This window comes from Perognathus longimembris, chromosome 3, assembly GCF_023159225.1.
Source record: "Perognathus longimembris pacificus isolate PPM17 chromosome 3, ASM2315922v1, whole genome shotgun sequence".
Lineage (NCBI taxonomy): Eukaryota > Metazoa > Chordata > Mammalia > Rodentia > Heteromyidae > Perognathus > Perognathus longimembris.
The window spans coordinates 93,755,336-93,780,525 of NC_063163.1; the positions used below are offsets into that span (position 1 = coordinate 93,755,336).

The window sequence follows — 25,190 nt, forward strand, 5'->3', positions numbered from 1 at the left end:
GAGAATTCTGCTCTCCAGGTGTATGCAGCACCTGTGCATAAAGTGTTTCTCATGGTCCTTCCTTCCACATGGGTCAACACCACAGATCCAAATGTACATTTCTTATGAGCCATTCCCAGCAGATGCCAACCAATCAAAGACACATGCTATAATGTCTGGCAAAACCAGGAAAGGGCGGATCTTATGGGGTAGATAGTGTTTAGAAAACAAAGTGAGAAAAGAGGTGACACACAAGTCTGTTCAACACCCATAGACATACGCTGCTAGTTTTCATGTTATTGATAAAGCACCTATTTCTTGTTTCTTGCTATTTCACCACTGCCTCACAGTAACGAGAATACACAATTCTTTTCAAGAGACTTTTCCCATTGGTCCCCACCGCAGGGGTCAATCCCATCTTCTAACTACCACCCCATCTTTAGACAAACATCAGTAAGAAAATTATTTCTGGCAACTCCTTTGTACAACTACTTAGAGATAATAAAGATATTTTTAAGACGAAATGTGAAGAAAAAGACAGGCAAAGAGTAACTGGAGAAATACAAGTACGGGGGGAAAAATGATTTCTTACTAATTTTCTTAGTCCTTCTTACCAGTTGAGAATCAGGGTGGGTGTGGTTGGTTGGAATGTGGTCTGAACCCTCAAGGGAGTTTGGTCCTCAGTGTTAGATATATTGGGTACAAATGATTAGTCTTTATGAGAGGGAACACTCCAACTACAGTTAGTTCTCTTAAGGGTTCTGTATTATAAAGGAGAAAACTAGGTCCCTGAATCCCTCTAACGTCAGGTATCACGTGTTTTCTCTGTCACACACATTGGCCTACCATGATGTTGCTTGTCATGCTTTGGTGTACACAAGAAGGCCTCTACCAATGCCAAACAGATGCTAGCACCATGCTCTGCAACCTCCAAAACTGTAAGCTACACAAACACACATACACCACCACTACCGCCACCACCACATACCCAGCTTCATAAACCAGACTAAAACAACAGATTACACAAAGCTATCCTGGTCTGGCCTCTAGAGTTCCCAGACCCTCCCTGGACCATGTAAATGCAGACATTCAAGGTTACTGTAAACAGCTGCAGGAGAGCGCTGTGAGCTGGAGCAGCTGACCTCTCAAGGTCTCACTTCCACTGGCCCCTTGTCTCTCACCTGTAAACATAACTTGTGATGCACATATTTTGAGTATTTAAACTCACTGAACAGATCCTGGGCTAATTTCAGAGCAGCCTCCTATCAGGGTACACAGGATAAGAATGTTTTCTCTGTGTCATCAAACATTGGGCTACTGGTCACTTGAAACACAGCTGGTATGATGATGGTCTAAGCATTTTGTTTCTTTAATTTAAATATACACAGACATATTTGTGTAGTGGCTACTCTACTGGATAGCAAAATCCAAAGGTAAAAAAGATAGGGCTTCCCTCCCTGGTGCAAGCTCCCTTGCACAGTTTGATTACCAGATCTGAGTACCATTTACATGCACTTTCTGAACACATAGGACATCGCATGCCCATGCAGGCTGTGAAGCCCTGAGGAAACTAATTCCACGAGGCAACACCCAGGCCATTTTCTATTTCTCTGCTTTCCACTGTAATTACAGGCAAGGAATCAGAATGAGGATCTAACTGGCATGCTCTAGGCACAGATCTTCCATTTTCCTTATGGCAAGCAAACAAACAAACAAAACATAGTAAAGGGTAGTTAACTCAGAACACAAAGACCAGAAAACAACCTACATATGCCAGAAGATAGCTCTTCATGGGGGATGTATGATTCATACAATTACTAAATACATTTCCAAAGAAGAAAAGAAACATTGAGTTACAACTCCTTTGTATAACCATTTAAAAAATAATTTTAAAGCCAGGCACTGGTGGTTCACGCCTGTAATCCTAGGTACTCGAGAGGCTGAGATCTATAAGGATTGCAATTCAAAGCCTGCAGGAAAGGCTGTGAGACTCTTATCTCCAAATTAGCCACCAGAAAACCAGGAGTAGGGCTGTGGTTCATAGTGGTAGAGTGCTAGCCTTAATCAGAAAAGCTCAGGAACAGCACCCAGGCACTGAGTCCATGCCCCGAGTCCATGCCCCACAAATGACAGAAAAATAAAAGGCTTTGTAATTTAAAGAGAAAAAAATATTGCTGGTGAAATGCTTTCTTACACACAGTCAGAAATAACGTTTCTGTGTGTGTGTGTATGTGTGCGCACATGCACGTGTGTGTACATATGTATATGTGTACAAATGTATAATGTATATAGATACATATACATCTGACTGCTGCATGGACATTAAGTAGATAGTAGATTGTTTGAAACAACTCTTTGCCCACATTTGATAGCATGGAGGAATCAAATCAATTCCTTCCAAGGAAGAAACTAACAAAGCTTTTGCAAGGAGAGAAATATAGTCTGAGGGCCACTTACATCTATGAAAGAAATCAAGTCCACAAACACTTCAAAAAAAGAATGCGCCAGGCCAAGATGGTTTTCCTGATGGTTTCTACCAAGTTATTAGAAAGGAAATCATAATATTACCACACAAGCAGGAATCTTAAGCAATCTCCCAGTTAAAGTTTTAAAAACCATGTTGAAATGTAAACTTGCATAGAAATGTTTGTGGCAGCTTTCCTCATATTTGCTCAGACTGGAAGCAACCCAGGTGTCCTTCAGCATGAGAATCTGCCAACAAATAATAGTATGTCCATCCGTGGAAATTTTAGTGACAAAAATCACTGTAATATCAAGCTACAGAAACATATAAAAGGCATCTTAATTTCATATTGCTAAGTGAAGTCAGATAGTTTGAAAGGCTACGTGTTACAAGATGTTAGCTGTGTGAAATGAAGGGATAGAAAACAATGGAGATGACTGAATGTCAGTGGTTGCTGGAGGCGCTGGGCTAAGGTGAGTGGGATTAATAGATAAAGCAGAGGAATAGCTAGAACAGAAAGACTATTTTGTAATGGTGATAAATGGTATTAGATATGATGACGAAGTAGGGGGGTCAGTAAGGTCAAAGGGAATGGGGTGGGTGAATGAAGAGAGGAAGGGTGAGAGAAAGCAATCATCATATTCAATGTACACATGTGAAAATGGAACTAGGAAACTTGAGAGGATGATTGGGGTTGAGAGAGATGGGGGAGAAAATGATGAAAGTGTAACATTGATCAAGATGCATTTTACCCCTAAACTGACATGTTCAATTCAAAATCATTGTACAAGGAAATAAAAAACAATTTTAAATATTAGGCTTTTATCAAGTTTGAAACCCTATAGAACTGTACAACAGACAAATTATGGATCATCATTTTCCGTAGTCTTGGCAACAAAAATAGTAAACATAAAATGCTATTTTCAAAATGAAGATTGGTGCCAGACACGAAGTGGTTCACACCTATCATCTTAGCTACTCAGGACAGTGAGATCTACGGGTGGCAATTCCCATCCAGGCTAAACAGGAGAGTCCATGAGAATCTTATCTCCAGTTAAGCAACAAAAAAGCTGGAGATGGAGCTGTGGCTCAAATGGTAGAACACTAGCCTTGAGCAAAACAAAAAAGCTCCCAGAGAGCCCTGATTAAGTTCAGGCCCCAGGACCCCACCAAATGAATTATTGTTACATGTGGGAGACAAGGTCCTGGGGAATGTATTAGGATAGCTGATATCTTTGCTGCAAGTTGTCCTAGAATACCATAGGTGGTAGCTCTGTTGCTTTCCAGAGGAATAGAGAGACTTCAGTGGGAAAATCCTTAGAGACATAGACAGAAGAACAGATGATAAGTGCTAACTTGGCAGATACTGTATTCAATTGATAGAAAATGGTGGAGATGGGGGAAGAATTAAGGTGCAGGCAGGCAGTCATCAGGGAGACTGCTTTATTAACATTAGTTCCACCTTTGTTTAGGGAATTTTCCTATGATGAGTTTCATTTTACAGAGAAAGAGTTTGAAGCAACTGGTAGCAAGTGACTATTAATACAATCAAATCTAACACATAACTTATTCTTATACAATTAAACTAATCCTTAACCTACATAATGAAGCATCAGTAAACTGAAGCTTCACAGGGCATAAGTGCAACAATAGTAAATGATATATTGATATACACACATATATATATATATATCATGTATATACACATATGGTATATATAGGGTATATCTTTCTACAATTAAACTAGTCCGTAACACAAATAAGTTATCATGAGTGATCACCAAGTTAATGAAGTTAGAGGATGTACAGAGGTAGTTGCTGACCTTAGAGGACAAGTCTGACATGAGCTTCTGATTCCTCCAGAATCTCCAGCTACTCTTGAGTCCCAGGAATTGTTGCTGTTTCAATTGGAGACAGTGCAGGAGTCTGCAATGCAGACATATGATTAGGACTCCCAGGGGAGATGGAGAGGCAAGGAACTAAGGCTCAACAAAGCAGGTCAACAGAATCCAAAAGTCTCCTCTGGAAGGTGACTTTGGGCCTTCTCAGCACTTAGTTCCAAAGCTCCAGGCCCTTGAGTCTTCTTCGCTGTACTGAGGAAGCGTTCTGTGGACTGGGAGAGACTGTCAAATGTCTTCCTGGAACAAATGGCCTCAGGCATTCTCCTGGGCAGCCTTCAAGGACTGCTCTGCTAATGGTGGACCAAAAGATAGGAAAGAAGGGCTTCTCCAATTTAGAATGGAATGGCCCAGCTCACACACCTGAGCAGCCTGGGGAACAGGAAATCTGACAAGCATGGTAGAGCCATAACCTGCCCTCTCCCCATTATCTCTAGCCTCTTCCCACACACAAATAATAGCTCTATTTGGATAGAGAAATGGTGGCCAGGAAAGACTGCAGGTCCCCGAGGGGCTCCCAAGAGAGTTGGCAAATCCCAGGTGGTCTTGGATCCCATGGTATGCCATGGTATCCACTGGAGGCAATTCTAGCTGAGCATCCCCAGGAAGGCAAAGGCTGTAGAAAGAGCCCACTACTCCCCCCCTCTCTCTAACTTCTCACTTCAACAATGGCAAACAGGATTATTTCCCAACCCCTCCCTTACCCACTGATTTACAAACCACAATGGCCATTCATTATAGGAGGTGGGGGTAGACAGACAAGGCTTTTCCTGCTGAGCCATCCGGCAGTGAACGGGAATCCTGACTGCGGGCAGCGAGGATTAAGGAAAAGGAAAAATAACCAAGAGAAAAAAGACAAGAGACAAAGATGGGGTACGGGAGGTCTGTAGCCATAAGGTTGAAACTCAAGACTGCAGCCATATTTTTTCTTAAATTCCAGCTTATATACAGTTTGACAACCAGGAAATAACATAGGATTAACTAAGGTTTAAGAAAACAGGAGGGCCCTGAAATTGGTAAATAACAAGACAGTAAAACAAGATATAGTTGAATTGTTTACCCTGCCGGGCCAGCCGGCAGGGGGACAAGAATCCTGACTGAGGGGCGGCAGGGATACGGAAAAGGAAAAATAAGGCAAGAGAAAAAAGACAAGAGACAAAGATGGGGTACGGGAGGTCTACAGCCGTAAGGTTGAACCTCAAGACTGCAGCAACAGTTTATTCCAACTCCCAGCTTATATGCAGTTTTTGGAACCAGGGAATAGCATAGGATTGTTAAAATTCCAGAACACAAAGAGGCTTTGAAGTTTACAACATTTGATTACAGAAAACACAAGGTAACAAAGCAATTCCGGACAGTGGCTGAGGACTTTGCCTTTAGCATATCCTGGCGGTAACAGCACAGCCAGAGGTGAAAATGAACCTAGGTGCAAGTTTGGCTCGAGACATCTTGGCGACATCGGCACAGCCAGAGGTCAGGATGAGCTTAGCTGCTAGCTCGGCTCCCGACAGTTCCCCCGTCTTTTTATTAAAAGAAGCGAACCCGCCTGTCTTAGGTGGGGTGAGTACCTCAGCCTGCCTTACCCGTCTTAGGGAACAACTTCAGAGGAGTGCTGAAGGCCCTGTCTTAGGTCGGTCTAGGCTGGCACTGCCTCATACCCGTCTCTGGCTGCGGCTCCTCTCGGGGGAAATTCGTTTACTTGGAGCTTGACCTTATGGAGCTGGCTGGCTAAACTCATGAAAGAGTTTTGCAATATGCGTACAATGCAAGGAAGACATAGGCAAGCCATCAGCAAAAGTATCCCTGGGCCGAGCAATGTCATTAGTGGCCCCTTAACGTTAGTTAAGGAAGGGACATACTGTTGAAGTTGTTTAAACAGTTCTTTTGCTGTTTCTGCCACTTTAAAGTCCAAAGGCGGAGCCTGTTCTAGTCCGGCTATTTGTCTATTGAGTTGAAAGAGATCTAAGGACAAGTTATTATGGTGCCAAATACCATTTAGATGTGCTACAACTTGTTCCCAAGGATAGCTTGACCCATTATACTTATGGGGGGTCACACAAATAAAGTCAAACCCAGCATGACAGCGCACCCGTTGCAAAGTTTGTAAGGCACGAATTTGTTCTCCCAGAGACAACACAGATTCATACAAGGCTTCTAATTTTTGTTCTACCTTATCATCAATCCTGCCTTGAAAGTGCAGGGCTTGCGTGGTATTATGAGCAAGCTGATTAACATGGTGAGCTGTCTGCACATTTTGTGTTAAAGCCACAGTAGCCGCTGCAGCAGAGGCAGCTAAGGAAATAAAGGCTAAAATTCCTGCTATTAGTAGCCCTACAAATCGTCTAGGGCGCATAAGTTCTTTTAAATGTTTTAACACTTGAATACCTGTTTCTTCATACCAAGCTTCAGATAAGTTTACAGGAAGCATAACAAATGGTGGTTGCTTAATAATAATTACAGAATCAGTAAGACCACTATACAAGCAATTTGTAAAAGAACAGTGCAGGTAACATTGAAATACATGGCTCCTATAGAAATATTAAAAGGTCCATACATAATGGCATAAGGGGGTGTTACACAACTCATAATATTTTTTTAAAAAAGTAGAAGTGGGCCAGGAGATATTATTCAGAGCAGCCACTAACATCCAGACATGGCGTTGAGGGCGTCCATTCATCCATCACAGACCTGGGTTGAACTTATTGGTGATATTAGCTCCAGACCAGTCCATCAGCTGAGAATTAGTTCCTGAAATATTGGTTATAAAAGGGTGATCATGCCTACACTTTACGGGGTGCAGTTCTCCCGTGGATTCTACAATTTGAGAGGAGTTGATGCAGCGAGGTATCACGAAGGATGGGGTAGAATTGGCATGTACAGGAAACCCAGTAGGCAATGAAGTCATTTGTATATTATATACTTGACTATTATCAGGAATCCAAATTCTATAGTTTATGGATTGCATTACAGTACAGCCTGGAATATAACTGTTGGAGTCAGTTGTAAAGCATAAAGGGGTTCCAATGCCAGAAGCTGCAAAATCTCCCATCTTAACGTGCTGGACAAAAGGGTCTGGAGCTGTACCGTACGCTGATCTGTTGACATGGACAAACACCTCAGCTCCCTCCCAGGTCGCGGGGTGCACAATCGGTGGATCTGGCACGTAAGCCCAGTGGGTCAGCGCTTGTACCATTCTGATGAGTTTCCACGATGCGAACACAACTCTCAGGTAGCCAGCGGGCATCATTTTCATCCTGTGAAAAAACACAGACATGTCCTCGACCCCATGTCAATACCGGATCGGGCCCGTGCCAAGCACTTGTTAGAGGATCTTTCCAGTTAACTTGAGCAAAAGCTCTTTGCTCTCTCTTTTCCCAGAACCGCTGTGCTGCGGAGTGGCCATTGCAATCCAAATTTAAAAAATTTAGTATGAATAAAGTATGAGAAAGTATATTAACAGGAGAGAAGGGGTATAGTTTCCCCCCCTTTTAATTTAGAAATTTGGTGTTTTAACAAACCGTTGGCCCATTTGACAATTCCTTGACCATGAGGGTTAATGCCATTGGAGGGCACAGGCAGGAAGGTAGCACAGTTGGGAAACGTTTTTACAATTTGACGAGCTGTCTCATAAGTAATATGAAATTGCTGACGTAAGGCACGACTGTTTTGATGGTGGGCAGCATGTGATTGCTTTGCCAAGTCAATTTGAGAAAGAAAAATTTGGGTAGCCTCATCCGTAATAGCATTGTCCTCACTTAATGGTAAGAAGAGGCAAAGTGAAGTAATTTGTTGGAGGGACAATGATGTGAAATTGTGCCCACAAAATTGGCCCAAGCAATGGCCCAGGAATCACAATGAATATAAAGCCATTCTTGCTGCTGCAAAGTATAGGGGATATAAATAACCTGTGGATCTCGTCCAAGATACTTACAAGATTCCACACGGCACATATGGACTAAGGTGGCTACCAATTCATAATAAGGAATTAATACTTTTGAAGGAGTAGCAGGCAAGGAAAACCACAAAAGGGGGTCCCTTCTGCCAAAGGACCGCTGTTGGAGAATGAGATATAGTTAAAATATAAGCTTCCCAAGAGGCTCAGTAATCTACATAATTTACATGTTGGGAAGAAATGGCAGAATTTACTATGCTCAAGGCTTTTGCTGCTTCAGTTGTCATTTCTCTGGGAGATGTAGGGTCAGGGTCCCCCTTCAACAGACCAAACAGAAGGAAAATTTTGGCAAGTAGAAGAGAGAGAGCCCATGTTACAAAGCTTTGACGCAAGTTGGGGCTATTCGCCATGCCTTGAGGCAACACTAGCCAATGGTACCGTTTCATGGGTTCTTTAAAATTAGTAGAGGGGACAATAAATGCAAAGCGTTTGCAATCTTGAGGAGCAAGAGGTATGGTATAAAAACAATCTTTTAAGTCAATTATAATTTTGTATGTATTTTGAGGAATTGCCATAGGAGAGGGCAAGTCCAGTTGTAATGCCCCCATAAGTTCCATGGTGGCATTTACTCGCCGGAGATCCTGTAGGAGTCTCCATTTGCCAGATTTCTTCTTAACAACAAAAATAGGTGAATTCCATGGGGAAGTAGTAGGAGCAATGTGGCCCAAGTCCAGCTGTTCCTGCACCAGCTGTTGGGCAACAACAATCTTTTCAATTGATAGGGGCCACTGATCCACCCACACCGGAGTGTCTGATAACCATGTGATAGGATCGGCATGAGGGACAGGACAAGCAGCAACCCCCGTTAAAAATATCCCAGCCCCTGTCTAGGAGGTCGGGGCTGAGGTTGAATGGGTTCTCTAATTCCTTGTTGATGGCTTCCCAATCCTCTTGAAGGCAGTAGACCTTGACTTAGGAGTTGACGAGTGACTGCGTCACTAGGGCTAAACAAATAAACTCCCTTCTTTTCCATAATATCTCTGCCCCACAAATTTATGGGCAAATGATCTGGAAAGTCCCAAAATGCCCCTCACCATCTCTCCAGTTAAGGATGGCACTGCTTTGTTGGGTGTCTGTGGCATGGCCAATCCCCTACAAGGATGTAAGAGACACAGTAAGAGGCCAGTTGGAAGGCCAATGTCTCTTGGCTATCACAGACACATCTGCTCCTGTATCTAGCAGACCTCGGAAGGGCTTTTCTTGTATATAAATTGTAAGCTCGGGCCTTTCCCAGTTTATGTTTTGAACCCAAAATATGTCTGAGGACCCAAAACTCCTTTCTCACCTTTTAATAGATCAAATAAGGGTTTTAATTTAGCTGTGGACAATTTAAGATAAGGGTGAAGCCAATTAATATCTCCCAGAAATTTTTGAAAATCATGCAAAATACGCAAATGAGAAGTCTTAACCTGTAATTTCTGACTAGTAAAATAATAAGGACCCAAAATATGACCAAGAGGGATTTTTATTTTTCTTTGCCTGGGCTGGCTTTGAACTATCCAAAGAGTCTTAGCCATAAAAGCCTTTTTTATTTCCAATTAAACCAATAGGAGAACAAAAGGAGTAGAGTTTACCTGTAAGTTGCTAAGAATTGACCACCAAGTAGTTGCCAGAGTTTTGTTGTAACACTTAAAGAACAGCAGACTGAATGGGATCCATGTGCCATTAAATCAAATCATATTATTTAACCTTACCTTACTGGCACGTGAAAGAGAAAACAAATGAATAACAATAAAAGTCTCAGCTTCAGTGGATCTGAAGTGGCTGTGTCTTCCATCCCAAATTAGCAGGCCAGCAGGAGAGATGGTTTGCATCTGGATAATTCTTTAGTAGAGTTCCCTGGATAGGCTGTCACATTTCCTGCTGTTGCCTGTAAATTTCTACACAGACTGGTTAAGGGCATTCTTAAACAGATTTTAGAAGGCTTGGGCCTTTAACCATCTTTCTAGTCACAAAATCCACACAGATTGAAGGCCAACCAAGTCTGCTCTCTGTAGCAGTTTCTGAATCACAAACAACTCCCAGTTTGGGAGCCGACTGTGGAGGCAGCTTTTTGTAGCCATAGACTGCCACGGTCCACTCAGCTAGCACACATGTCAACCTGTATCCTATAAAGCAAAATGTTAATTTGGGGTCCGGAAAATTTAGGTTAATAGTCACACCTGTGCAGTTATTTCAAAATGACTCTGGTCCCTTGATCTTAAAGAGTTTATGAGAGCACAGCGAAAAAAGAGAAAAAAAATATGGAGAAGCAAAATCTTAATCTATACCAAAGAATTGTCAGGATTAGATGTACACTTGACTCTTAGCATAGATATAAAGAATACACACTGGTTGTACATTATTATACTTATATTACGTGCTGAATATTAGAACCTTTTGGAGTTTTTCTTAGACACATTTGTTTGCTCCTAAACATATCAGTTTGGGTTTAAAACCTGTTTTTTATTTTTATTTTAAGTTTTACCAACAGACAGACATAGACATACATACATACAGACAGACAATGTGCACACGTTTTGGGGCGCGCTTAGAATTGTTCTTTAATTGGCCATGTAAGTTTTTCTGGAATTCCAGTGGCAAATGATATTATTTTGCCTATATTCTAGAACCACGTGGTTAGATAGTAAACAAAAAAAAAATCTTTTCAGCAAACCAAAATTTTCAGATCATCTGAGAAGCCAAATTTTGAGAAACCAGTTTAGCTCGCAAAGGGAGCATATGGGAGACAGGGTATAAACACAGACAGTGAGCTCACAGTAAGACACCTTCATCTTCCAGCATTTGAATTGTAAGGCACCTTTGAAATGCAAGGTTACAGGACTCCAAGTCTCTGCCCAGCCTCCAGGAATTTGGCATGCTTGTCACCTGGGGGATGGGCAGGCTTTCACTCCAACCAGTCCTATTGTCTACCATGTGCTCAATGCTAGAGAAAGTTTATGATTTAGCCAAACAAGCAGAATTTAACTGAATCTCCAAAACTTAACCATCAATAACAAGAATAGAAAACCTTTCTTTGAGTCTTTTAAAGCAGATGTTAAACAAATATCAATACCCATCCTATGTCACAGGCAGGCAGGCAGAGTTTAGAGAGAGACAGAAAAAGAGACAGAGAGAACTTCATCTGCCTGAGCACTCATAGAAGTTAGGTAAGTCCTGCAAAATATTCCAAATATATATGATTGGGCTCAAACTTGAGCAGTTTTCCTGAAACAATTTAGACTTGATGAGCAACCAGCTGAGCTGAACTAGAGATCAGTTGTCTCCAAACACCCACAATTGCTGATCTCCTTGACCTAGCCCAGTGGATTTATGGAAAATGTAAGCTCCAGGCTAATGGTCACTCACCCTGGTTGGGGTTTCAAATCTGTCCTGGTGGATGGAAATAGAGCGCTCGGTCAGGAGAAGTTACCTCAGTGGTGTTAGCATTTCTCTAGCCTCAGGTTCCTCCCCCCTGCTAGCAGCCTGCACCTAGGAGAGCTGTAAGTCTGCCAGGACTCCCTTTAAAGGAGTTTGTTGTTCTGGATGAAGCTGTGACAATAGAGCTATAACTGATTTTAACATAGTCTCAACATAGGTCAATCTATCTTTAATAGGCTTATTGAATAATTTCTCCTCAGAGTCTGAGCCATCTGAGTCTTCCTTAATGTCTAGCTCAGTGGGTTCAGGTCTTGTTAATTTTCTCAGCTCTTCCCAGGCAGCAGCATACGCTCCCAGAGCTGGGCAACACTCATCAGGTCCCTGTTCAGTTTCTCCAATCGACTGATCGAATTTAATCTATTCATGTCTAGGATCTAAGCAATCTCGGACCAGAAACCAAAGAATAATAGCATCCACTGAGGTTTTCTCAGGGCCAGTTGCATCATAATGTTCCCTTTTTTTTTTTTTTTTCTAACAAGTTTTTAAGTTATTGGTTCCTTCCTCCAGGAACTGGGGGCATGCTTTCTCAATAAAATAAAAGAAACGTTCTAAGTTACTTTGGCCAACTTTCACTGCCCGGGCATTAAGCATGCCTTTGGGGGCCTGCATGTATAGCATGCGGCTATTACCTTGTCCCATAATTTATTACTCCCGACAATACACTCTCCTCCCGCTCTCCTTCCCAAGCATTCGGACGTCCTTACCTGAGCGGGGGTCACCTGCCGTCGATCCCAGGTCTTCAAGTCCCTGTTCCAGGCGCCAAACCTGCCGGGCCAGCCGGCAGGGGGACAAGAATCCTGACTGAGGGGCGGCAGGGATACGGAAAAGGAAAAATAAGGCAAGAGAAAAAAGACAAGAGACAAAGATGGGGTACGGGAGGTCTACAGCCGTAAGGTTGAACCTCAAGACTGCAGCAACAGTTTATTCCAACTCCCAGCTTATATGCAGTTTTTGGAACCAGGGAATAGCATAGGATTGTTAAAATTCCAGAACACAAAGAGGCTTTGAAGTTTACAACATTTGATTACAGAAAACACAAGGTAACAAAGCAATTCCGGACAGTGGCTGAGGACTTTGCCTTTAGCATATCCTGGCGGTAACAGCACAGCCAGAGGTGAAAATGAACCTAGGTGCAAGTTTGGCTCGAGACATCTTGGCGACATCGGCACAGCCAGAGGTCAGGATGAGCTTAGCTGCTAGCTCGGCTCCGGACAGTTTACATAACAGACACTTGTTGGAATAATAAAACATCTCAGGATGGGATTAGTACTGTCCTTCAAGTAAACCATGTCCTTGTATGTACTTGAGATAACAACATAAGATGAACTTTGTTGTTGGCTCCCTAAGCCATAACCTTGCACACCGAGTAAGCCAGAAGTCAGGGTGAATTTCGCTGTTGGCCCCCGACACTTTTCCTGTAGACTGAGAGTGAAAAGCACTTGGTGGCACCTCCACAAAGGATACAATGCACAAACTTCTGGAAGTCACATGGGTGACACAGGTGTCAGTCCTTCCACCCTCCTACAGAGTCTCCTTGTAATTATAGCAGCAGGGGAAGGCTCAGCCTGGCAGGAGTAGCAGAGGCTGTGGGATGCCTTTGGGCTTCTGGGGAAACTTTCCCTAAGTGCTGGCTTTCCTCTTATCTCCACTTTTATTCACACACATGAAAGGATATTTCCCAGACATCACAGGGAACCATGTGGAGACAGGAGAGAAAGGTTCATAAGGGGGTTTATTAGTGGGGCCATAGTTCCCACGGGAGAGGGAGCTACATGGCACATGGCGTCTGCACCTTATCCAGGTGGCAGCTTCTCTCTGCTGGTAAAGGGGAAGTAGGTAGGTAGTGAGTAGGAGTGGCTCATTAGGTATGGGTGGATCTGGGGGCTAGTGGGAGGAGCTGAGGACCTGAGGCTGGGGAAATGCTAACATTCCCACATTTGTTGTTTATTAATAACAGAGGAGGGGTACCAAGCTGGGAGTATGGGCAGAGGTTGCTTCTTCTGGAGCCACTTCCTGTTGTAAAGGGGCGAAGTCAGGGGTCCCTGATTCGTCATTTGGCCTGGTACTGTCCAAGAAGTATTTGTTTGACAGTTTGGTTGGTAAAAGTCTTCATCATTTCCAAGAGCCACTGGAACATGAATATTTCTGTGTTGAGTGCTCAGAGCAGAACCCGACTGTTTGGATCTGCTGGTCCCTCAGCAGGATGGGCCTTAGCTCGTCTAAACCTAGCCCTAGCTGCCTGCCTGCTCAGTTCCATTCACTGGTGGGGTCTGGGCTCAGACAGGGAGTGTCATGTTAGAGAGGAGAGCAGGAGACATGTTTATAGACATTATATATGGGATAACATTCAAAGGCCGCACAATGATATTTGGGCCATTCAGGAGCCTTAAAGACAGTGACCCCCTCATAAGACAGTGTGGCCTTGGGGGGGTTTCTCACAAACCTGATGTTTGCACTTGAGGAAATCACCTGAGGATCCATCTTTCAGGACCTAGCCTACCTTTTATGGACACAACACTGTCTGCCAACTACCCTGGGTTAGACCAGATCCTTCAGCCTACAAATCATAGAAAATGGGGAATATAAAAGAGAAACACAGGAGTCATGAACAAGAATGAGAGAGAGGATGAGAAAATGGAAGGTCAGGTATCTCCCAACAGGAAGCCCAACTTTGGGGCAACAGAGATAAGGAGGATCACAGTTTGAGGACAGCTAGGCAAAAGTTAGCAAGATCCTATCTCAATATCAACTTAGGTGTGATAGTAAATACCTATGGTCCTAGCTACCTGCGAGGCAGATACAGGAGGATTATAGTCTGGGTAGGCCTAGGCCAAAGTAGAAGACCTTATCTATAAAACAAACTAAAAGCAAAAGGACTAGGATCTTACCTCAAGTGGTAAAGTGCTTGCCTAGTAGGAGTGAGGCCCTCAATGTACATTTCATAAAAACTGAACTACATAACTGGAGGGGAAGGGTGGGAGAAGAGAAAAAAGGAGGAACAAAGCAAGGGGTGACATTGGCCAAGATGTATTGTGCTTGGAACCTGACTTATGGAATTGTAACCTCTTTGTGGAACTATTTCATAATAATTTTTTCAAACACTGGGGCCCTGGATTCAATCCCCTAGCACTGCCAAAAGAAAACAGGAAAGAAAGAGACATTGAGAGAGAGACTAGGAAAGTAACTATATACTGTTTTGTGGGAGCCTTGCAGCCCTGTGGGAGACTTGGACTGGCTGCAGGTAACTTGACTGTGTGCTTGAAGTATGAATGCCACCAGTGGAAAACCACTGGCTGAAAGACACAGGATCATGAGTGTTTCACCTTTTGCATTATTCCTGTCAAAAGACTGGAGTACCTAGATGCACTTACCTCCATGTGGCAATTCTTAGATCCCTCTACCAAAACTGCTGAAGTGCTTCCTAACTTTTGGTCCTCTACTCCTTGGAAGCACCCTTTTGCCTCTTTTCCTGCAGCCCTCCCTTCAAGCTTGCTGTGGGCTAACGAAAAGGGCTCAGAGGAGAATTCAGAGCCCTACTGCTCCTGAGACTCTGTTGGCCCATGTCAGCATGCTCTCTCCTCATGCCTGTACTTCTCTCTCAAGGCCTGGAGTGCCTTCCTCCAGGGAAGTGGTCACTGCACATATTTTTCCTGCCCTCCAATTTCACCACTGTGGACCAGGGAGTGACATTTTTGACATTCCCTTCCTCCAAGAGGCAATCATTAGCTCCATGACTTTCTGTTCATAACACTTGCTCCACTCTCCCTCTCTTCCCTGTTTGCTTTTTTCCTTCTAAATAATGCTCGTTTGCTTTTGCCTTGTCTATTTCTAAATACCATATTCTATTGCAATAAAAAATCCTAGAAAATACTAAAGGAGTCTTTCCACTAGGTCAGGAGCATTTGTCATGGGCCGGAGCCAAGTGATCTTCCACCAAGGACAATGACAACCAGCTCCGTAGGTAGAGTGACTATCTTAGGCATTGAATTATCTTAGGTAATTCAGATATATCTAATTGTTCAATCAACTCTATAGGTTTTCTGGACCATTAGAGATGAGAAACACAAATTTAGATTCACCCAAGGCCCTTTGTTTTGCAAGTAAGACAAGGTATGGAGCAACATACATACATAGAGTATGCAATAAAGCCATGGATGGATTAGGAGGGAAGGTAACTGGGCAGACCTGAGATCACTGAACATTTAGAAACTTGGCTGAAGCCAGAAACATACTGGCACACATACTGGCACACATACTGGCATACTGGTACATTGATCTGAGAGTAGCAACGATCTCTTGGTCCTGATGCTCAGAGACCTCCATCTTGGGTCTGCTCAATTCCAAGAAATCAAGCAGTGGGACAGTGATGTCTGGCTGGTGTACAGCAAGCCCTTCCTACAACCCTTAGCATTGGTGCTTGGCCAAGAAGCTGAACACAGTCCTCACAAATGAAAGGAAATTGAATACCTCCACTTGGACGGGGTCCGGGGGTTGACAAAGGCCACATTCTGCTTCTCCCTGGCTTTTCTAGGGTCTGAGAACACACAGAGTAATATCAGAGAAAATGTGCTTGAACTCACCAGCCCTAGCAAACGCCCTGTATTCCAGGAGTGGTAGGGACAGTAAAGGGGCCATTGCTCACCCTCTCTCCAGGGCCCATGCCAGAGCAGCTTTGTCTCCAGGGTAGAAGTTGTGAGTGGAAGAATCCTGTCTCGTCGACTATCACAATGCATTCGGCCATAGGAAAACTGAGAAGGAAGGCCTTCACCAAGCCCTTTGAACTTAACAACTCAGTCCCAGAGGACTGAGAAATAAATTGTGCTCCTTCTAGACCTCTCAGCTTCAGATAATTTATGAGAGGAAAAAGTAAGTGTTCTAAGGCAGTAGTTGGTGCCAAAGTGAGGGGTGGGGAAAAGCCATTGGGGCTTCTGTCTCAAAAACATTGCACAATTAAGTCCCAAGTTTCTGATCCTGGCTGTGGCAGTAGCACAGGAAAACTCACCTTTGCAAAAAAATGTCGAGGAAAAAAACAGAAGTTACTCGACTTATTCAGCATATTCAATTCTCATGACCACAAATCCTCTTTCGACTGTCACTAAGTTAGGTAGAAGCCTTCCATCTCTTCCTTTGTTTTTGCTTCCTTTTCCTTTTCTATATCCTGTTTCACTTCCTCCCCTAGCACTCAAAGCAGCAGGGGAGACATAACTGCTCCTCACACTGGCTCCCCTGGGGATCAAGCTGGGGTGTGGCTCTCCACCAGGACAGTCTTCCTCTTTGCTTGTGAACTCTAAAAATAAAAAAAAAAAAAGGCTGTGAAGCCTTAGGAAATAGATGCAGTAAGTGATTACAGATCCAGAGCGCCACTCTCTTCCTTGCTATACTAGTGGGGAGTTCACATTGGCATATTCAATAGGTCCCTGCTCTTTCCCCTGGATTCTCAGTTCTTCCTTAGGCTCTGAGGGCTTCAAGGCCTTCAACACAATGGACTCTTTAGAAACCCCAACCAAATGAGAGACCAAAGCTAAAGGTCATCTCTCAGCTTCTCACATCTACTAGTCTATTAACAATCACTTTTGTTTCCAACTCTGTCAACCTGAAATTCAACCTTGGATACACACACATTGGAGATCAGTGATAGACTTCCCCTAAGCCAGGCTTAAAGCAGCCACTCACAAGAGGATGGGAATATTTCCTCTGTGTTCTAAGCACATGTCTACTGGATAGAGAAATGTAGCTAGAAGAACAAAATTCTGAAGGTTTAAGTTATTTAAGTTAACTTATATAGAAAGAGGCCAGCCCTGTAGTGGCTGGCCCATGGGATGGCAAAGACATAAGGATAGGAAGCCCTCCAATCCAGGGTGCTCCTTTCAGAGTGTTTTCAGGAATGATCCAGTCCCTTTCTTAGGTACTCCCTGAGTGTACACACAAGGTCCAAGTACTGTGGGAGGCCCTAGAGACATTAAATTGTGAGGTGGACAGGTAGGCCTAGATGAGCATGCTGGGCTCAGCACACTGTCCAGAAATGATGAAAATAACAAGGAAGGAAATGAGCCAGGTGCTGGTGGCTCACACCTGTAATCCTACTCAGGAGGATGAGATCTGAGGATCAGGCTTCAATGCCAGCCCAGGCCAGTGAAAGTCCATGAGACTCTCCTCTACAATTAATCACCAGAAAACCCGAAATGGAGCTGTGGTTCAAGTGATAAGAGGGCTAGCCTTGAGCAGAACACCTCAGGGACAGCTCCATGCCCTGAGTTCAAGTACTACAACAGGAGGAGGAAGAGGAGGAAGAAGGGGGGGGGAGGAGGAACAACAACAACAACAACACTGTTGTCAGAACCCACTCATATCCTCCTGATCTTAGATCTGATTCTGGGCAGAACCAGGCTTAGTATTGGGTACAAGAGACCTGATTATTTGAGTACAGAACCTCTCCATCAAGGAGTGCAGTACTGGCCTAGGAACTTATTCATTACTCCTGCATGGCAACCCACACAGGCACTGCAGGGCTGAGGCTCAGCAGTGAGAAGCCATGAAGATGACACATGGTCATGACTTGCAGGGATGAGCCAGGGCCAGGACACTACCCCCTACAGATAGGTTGACAGGGAGCCTTTAGGAATACACATGGAGAGTTAGGTAAAAAAAAAAAAAAAAAAAAAAAAATTACGTGAGACTACTGTCATCCAGGCCACACCAGAGAACAGGAACGATGACATCCGACTCTAGATAAATCCTTATGACCGCACTACATTCACTTTGAAGTGAAAAACAACATCCCACATCGGGGTCTGAAACTAGAACATGGCAGCCCTGGGCAGCCAGAACTCAGAATCCCTGTAGTGTTTTTGTTTTTGTTGTTGTTGTTTGTCTGTTTTGCCAGTCCTGGGGCTTGGGACTCATGGTCTGAGCACTGTCCCTGAGCTTCTTTTTGCTCAAGTCGAGGGCTCTACCTCTTGAGCCACAGTGCTGTTTATGTGGGTGCTGAGGAATCGAACCCAGGACTAGGCGAGCGCTCTGCCACTAGGCCACATTCCCAGCCCATCCCTGTAGTTTAAAGCTGTCTGAACCAGCAATGTGCGCAGATGGACCCACTGTCAGGAATTTCCCATAAGCAGGTGAAAAGTGGAAGCTGGTTCCTGCCCCAGCCCCACATATCTTCTATCATACAATCACACCATTGTCTCGATCTATATTCATACATCCTGATTAGACTAGGAAAAGCATGTTACACAATTGAAGAGAAGAGAGCTAATAAAAATTCTACATGCAGACACCCCAAAAACCTATTTTATTCCACAAGACCTTGGCCCCTGACTCTGAAACAATGAGCAAAGGAAACAGATGGCTTCCAGGCCCCGAAAATATATGCCAGACTCCGCAGACAGCCAATCAGTGAAAAATAATGCACAATCAATTCCCTGATTGGATCAGGGCTGTTATTACTGGGAGAGCTGATGTCCTGAGCGTGGCAGGCAATAATGATGAAGATCACTTAGCTTCTTTACAGACACGTATCTTATACTCCTGGACAACAACTCCACAGTGGCTACCTAACTCTAGAGACTAGAGTGCTACAGGAGCTTTGCTTCTCTTTCCTTAAATAAATCCTATTGCTTTGTTCTGGACCTATGCTTTTAGTGTATCTCACTGTCTCTTTAATAAACATGTTAAAAATCAATTTCATTGTGTTCATGATGTGGTTGAAATCTTCTAATGCCAGACCTGATGGCTGAGGTTAATTGGTTGCACTGGATTTCTGGTAACACTACCATTGTGGGCAGGTGAGGGAAACCTGACTATTCTATCCTATTCTTTGCAAGTCATCAGAAAGGAACTCTTTAACAAGTACTTGGAGGATGCTACAAGGACACAGAGTGACAATAAGCTCATGATGTTGTTCATAAGTTCTTCTGGAGCATTTGTTGATGTGGACATGAGTTAAGAATAAGACAAAGGAGAACAAAGAACAGAACTGGCAATGCCTTTGGCTTGTCAGCTAAAGTCAATCCAACTGCCATGAAATGCTCCACTAAAGAAGGGGACAAACTCCAAAACACATGTCATGTGTCAGTGACAGGATCCAAAGCCCCTCTCTACCTATTCACAAGCCAAGCTAAATTGTCACTGTCTCCTTCACAACTTCTTTCAAGATCATATGTTCCACCGGGATTTGCATGTGCTGCTACTAAACACATTGTATCGTCTATTCTCAAATAAAAGAAACCATGTTTGGAAGACTAGATTCAATTCTAGGCACATTTTTATACAGTATTGGCTTGCTCTTTTTTAAATAAAGATTTGGAACTAATAGAATTCTAACACTTAAAAACAAGCCCTTCCAGCCAGGTGCTGGGTGGCTCATACCTGTAATCCTACGTACTAAGGAGGCTGAGACCTGAAGATCACAGTTCAAAGCCAACGAGGGCAGGAAAGTTCACATGACTTTTATCTCCAGTTAACCACTGAAAAGTCAGAAGTGGAGCTGTGGCTCAAGTGGTAGAGCACCAGCCTTGAGCAGAGAGAAGCTCAGGGACAGCACCCAGGCTCTGAATTCAAACTCCAGTGTGAGCACACACACACACACACACACACACACACACACACACACACACACACACTACTAATTAAGAGTTTTCCTTCCTGCTTCCATTTTCCAGGTGATAGTCATGGCTTCCTCAATTCGCATTCAATCTCCAAACAGTGACACTGCTTGTGCTGGAGGTTAGCTGGGGTCAGATGCTCACACTTTCAATCCTGACTGTACTGGGGATTGACATTAAAACAATGAATAACAAAGCTAGCAACCAAGATGTATTTTGCGTCCTTACAGGTTAATGTATTTCCAGGAACTCTGGACATTGGGACTGGTTGTCCCACATAAGACTGTAACCCAGTTTACACACTGGAATCCAAACCTGCTTTCACACTGCCCTCTTCCATTTGCAGGGCCCAAATCCTGGATCATTCATTTTAGGCTATCTCCAAGGAAATAAAGATGAAACTACTGAAATGAACTTTCAGATGTGAATACGGTAAGGACTAAATAAAGAGTATAGCTGTGTAAGTACTGTTGGGGAGGGGGATGGAAATTGGCACCTATTGTGTAGAAAGATGTTTTCTGGAAGAATACCAATATCATAACATGTTCACCACAAACATATTCACCATTACTACACATGGACTCACACTTTGGTGCTCCCAATTCTCTTAAAACACAAATTCATACCACTAAAATTGTTAAAGATGCTTCCTGAGACTGCCATTGATACTGCTAGTCCTTCAGAAGGACTTGGAATGAGGCTGGCTTTCTAGACAAAAATAGGCAGTCAGGCATTGGTGGCTCACGCCTGTAATCCTAGCCAATCAGGAAGCTGAGATCTGAGGATCACGATCCAAAGCCCGCAGTAAAGTCCGTGACACTCTTAAATCCCAATTAGCCACCAGAAAACCAGAAGTGGAGCTGTGGCTCAAAGTGGTAGGACACTACACTTGAGCACAAAAGCTCAGGGAGAACATCCAGGCCTTGAGTTCAAGCCCCACTATGGACAAAAACAAAACGGACAACAAATTTTATTCTTTCATCCAACTTAGACTGTTTCCCTGGCAAGTGGCAAGTGAGTGAGCTGGAATGCACACACTTTTCATTTGCTCTCAAGTGCATGCACAACTAGACAAGATGGACACTCTGAGGATCACATCAAACCATTGCTTGTTTCCATAAGGTGTCCCATAGTTGCCATCCAAGATTTTTTCCAGTTCTGGCTGTGGCCCAGAGTAGACATGGCAGCATCTGTGTCTGCAGCTGCCAGAGGAAGAGGAGTGGTAAGTTTGGGGGTCAGGGACTTTGCATAGCCAGGCATAGATCTAGTGGCAGCCGTGGATGGTCTGTATGGTGGGCATGTAGAGTGAGGGATGAGGGATGGTAGAGACCCTCACACCTCTTACTCTGCGAGAATCTAGACCTGAGGGTGGAGGAGTGCTGAGCTGAGTGGAGAAGGCTAGCTCTGCTTTGGCCTAGCCACTTTGGTTCCATGGTTTAGGGGGGTTGATCTCTCTCCTTCTCTGTCCACTCCCCCTCCACTGTAGTGAATTTTCTCTGAGGTTTAAGGGATGCCTGCCCATGACACCTCATACCTCTCCAAACTGATGATCTCCAGCTGGCTTCCCCTTTGGCCCTAGGATCATCCCATATCCACCTAGGTTCTCCTCAGTCTCCTCTCTCTCTGAAAATATTGATGAGGGCAACTGTCAGAATAGAGCCTTTACCTCCACAGAGAGCTCTTAGTCCTTCTCCCAAACATTCTTAAGAGATCAGAGTTGAGTCTGGCTGGGTGCTGGTGGCTCATGCCTGTATTCCTAGCTACTCAGAAGGCTGAGATCTGAGGACCATGGTTCAAAGCCAGCCCAAGCAGAAAAGTTTCCATGAGACTTTTATCTCCAGTTAACGACCAGAAAACTAGAAGTGGTGCTGTGGCTCTAAGTGGTAGGTCACTAGCCTTGAGCAAAAAGAGCTCAAGGACAGCGCCTAGGTTCTGAGTTCAAGGCCCACAGATGACAAACATATATATTAAAAAGGGCTGGGGTAGGGAGAAGGCATTTGATTAACAAACAGACCATGTCACCACTGAAACACTGTACTTAGTGGATGGTGGAAGGAAAGGGAGTGAACAGGAAGGGAATGCAAATACAGCTTTGACTTTCTAGGTTTAGGCAACTTAACCAACATAATATTATGAGTACACAAATGGGTTCATAATGTACTGTACAATCCAACGACAGGGTCTCCTCACTCTATATCAAATCACAGGCAGCTCCTAACTTTATTTCTTTCCATGCTGAAAATTTCACTTGGTTTCCAGAGTCCTGCCACTATTGCATTTACCACCTATTTTACTTAATTTGGAAAACTTGATTGTGGGTAATGGCTTTGTCTTTGTTTTTCTCTTGCCCTTGTACAGACAGCACCCTGCTCCTGATGGCCTCCTGCCCACCATCTTCTCCAGACCCAACACCACGTCTTCAATTAAGTTACATCATTTCGATGGAGAAATATCTGAAGGTTATGTAGAAATTGCCAAAACAATCCGTGACCATCAAGACCATGTCAGAAGATTTGAGAATGGATGGCGAAGGAGACGTTGACCCAGTTCCTCTACCAAATGTGAATGCAGCAGTTTTCAAAAAGGTTACCACAGGATAATCCTCCTCCTCCCAAAGATGATGAGAACAAAGAAAGAATTCTTGAAAGTTGACCAAGGAGGGGGCTGGGAATATGGCCTAGTGGCAAGAGTGCTTGCCTCGCATACATGAAGCCCTGGGTTCAACTCCCCAGCACCACATATATAGAAAACGACCAGAAGTGGCACTGTGGCTCAAGTGGCAGAGTGCTAGCCTTGAGCAAAAAGAAGGCAGGGATAGTGCTTAGGCCCCGAGTCTAAGGCCCAGGACTGGCAAAAAAAAAAAAAAAAAAAAAAAAAAAAAAAAAAGTTGACCAAGGAACACTTTTAGAACTTAACTTGGTTGCAAACAACTTAAACATCAAGTTTTCTTGATGTCACACATAAGACTGTTGCCAATATGATTAAGGGGAAAGCCCCCAAGGAGATTGGCAAAGCCTTCAACATCAAGAATGACTTTCTACCGAAGAGGAAGAAGCCCAAATATGCAAAGAGAACCAGTGGTGAGAAGAGAAGTGAAATGTGGCTGACACTGTAAACACTATCAGGATTGTTCCCAATACTAGTAGCACTTCTCTGTTTATAACTGTTACTATGAGACAAACCATAGACTAATGCAACAGCACATGGATTGTATTAACATAATATTGTCCTCATTTGATTTGAATACAGATCCCAAACTTGTGGTTGAATTTCTTCTCGTCGGAGTGAAAGCTTCTCTTTTCTTTACAATGAATAAAATAATTCTCTGTGCAAAGTGGCATTTTAGGCTTTCTTTCTGGAAAGCAATTTTTGTCTAGTTTATTATCTAGTTAACTTTAGTTAAGCTTTCAAAAGTTGACATTGTAAAATAAAACAAGCTGCAACAGTGCTTCTGATGGAATTAACAAAATATGTCTTCATTCACAAAGTGGAAACTGGAAAAAGGCTACTTGAAGTTAATGTTCTGAATAGGGTTTTTATGGTATCTTGTAGCCTCTAGAGTCTAGCAGGACCACTGGTATGTATGAAACAGAGCTCTTAATTAGACCTGAGGACTCTCTTTCCCCTAATTTTTAATCTTCTCAGCTTTCAATACATTGACTAGAGATTCAGTTATTACCAAATTTATGTGGGGGTTTTCATTCTCAAATCAACGTATAGTAATATTTCTAGACAAGTGGTTAGCTTTTCAATTAAAAACACATAATTCATAAGAAAAAAAGCTTGGTTGTCCTGAAACATTCATAGCAGTAATCATTTTAATAATTTGTAGGTATACATTATTGTTGCCCAGAATTTCCACATCATCAGCAAGCTACAAAGGTATACACTTTTGCAATGTTTACCACTGCAATGAATAAAAACAGTTGAAATTCTGCTAGAACATTTCAATAAAGACTGTATTACAGGGTTGGGAATATGGCCTAGTGGCCAGAGAGCTTGCCTTGTATACATGAAGCCCTGGGTTCAATTCCCCAGCACCACATATATAGTAAACGGCCAGAAGCGGCGTGGCTCAAGTGGCAGAGTGCTAGCCTTGAGCAAAAGGAAGCCAGTGATAGTATATTGCTCAGGCCCTGAGTTCAAGGCCCAGGACTGGCCAAAAAAAGAGACTGTATTACAGTCTCTAACTCAGAAGGGAAGAAATCATATTATCTTCACTCAAAGAGAACCTAATATAATGTATGGAAACACACACACATCCAATCCACAAGAGCACATTCAGAAATAATGAACAAATTCCACTAAGCTACAAAAGCATTTTGTCCATGTACCTTAGTAAACATCAATGCAAAAGAAATTTTCCAAAGGCATTTCCATTTACACTAGTGATCATTACAGTTCATAATTTATGTATGTGTCACATAGAAGTTCACAGGATTCATCTTTTAAAATAGTTAATGTCTTTTGACAGAAGATGGGATTTTTATGAGATGGAGAATAAAATTAGGATACTGGGGGGCTGGGAATGTGGCTTAGTGGTAGAGTGCTTGCCTTGCACGAAGCCCTGGTTTTGATTCCTCAGTACCACATAAACAGAAAAAGCCAGAAGTGGTGCTGTGGCTCAAGATGTAAAGTACTAGCCTTGAGCAAAAAAGAAGCCAGGGACAGTGCTCAGGCCCTGAGTCTAAGCCCCAGAACTGGCAAAAAATAAAATAAAATAAAAAATAGGACACCGGGTAAGCCCTTGAAAGGGATAAAGAACCCTGGACCCTCTCTGAACTTGGCACTGATCAAGATGCATTATACCTACAAATAAAGATAACATGATTAATAATCACTAAACCAGCACTACAGAAGTTATTCAGAGGAAT

The 25,190-nt window shown here is 43.3% G+C and overlaps 1 pseudogene; it reads left to right on the plus strand.

Moving 5' to 3' along the window:
- The window catches only part of LOC125347756, a 61,454-nt pseudogene extending 38,042 nt beyond the window's left edge, over positions 1-23,412 (plus strand).
- The last annotated feature ends 1,778 nt before the right edge of the window (positions 23,413-25,190 follow it).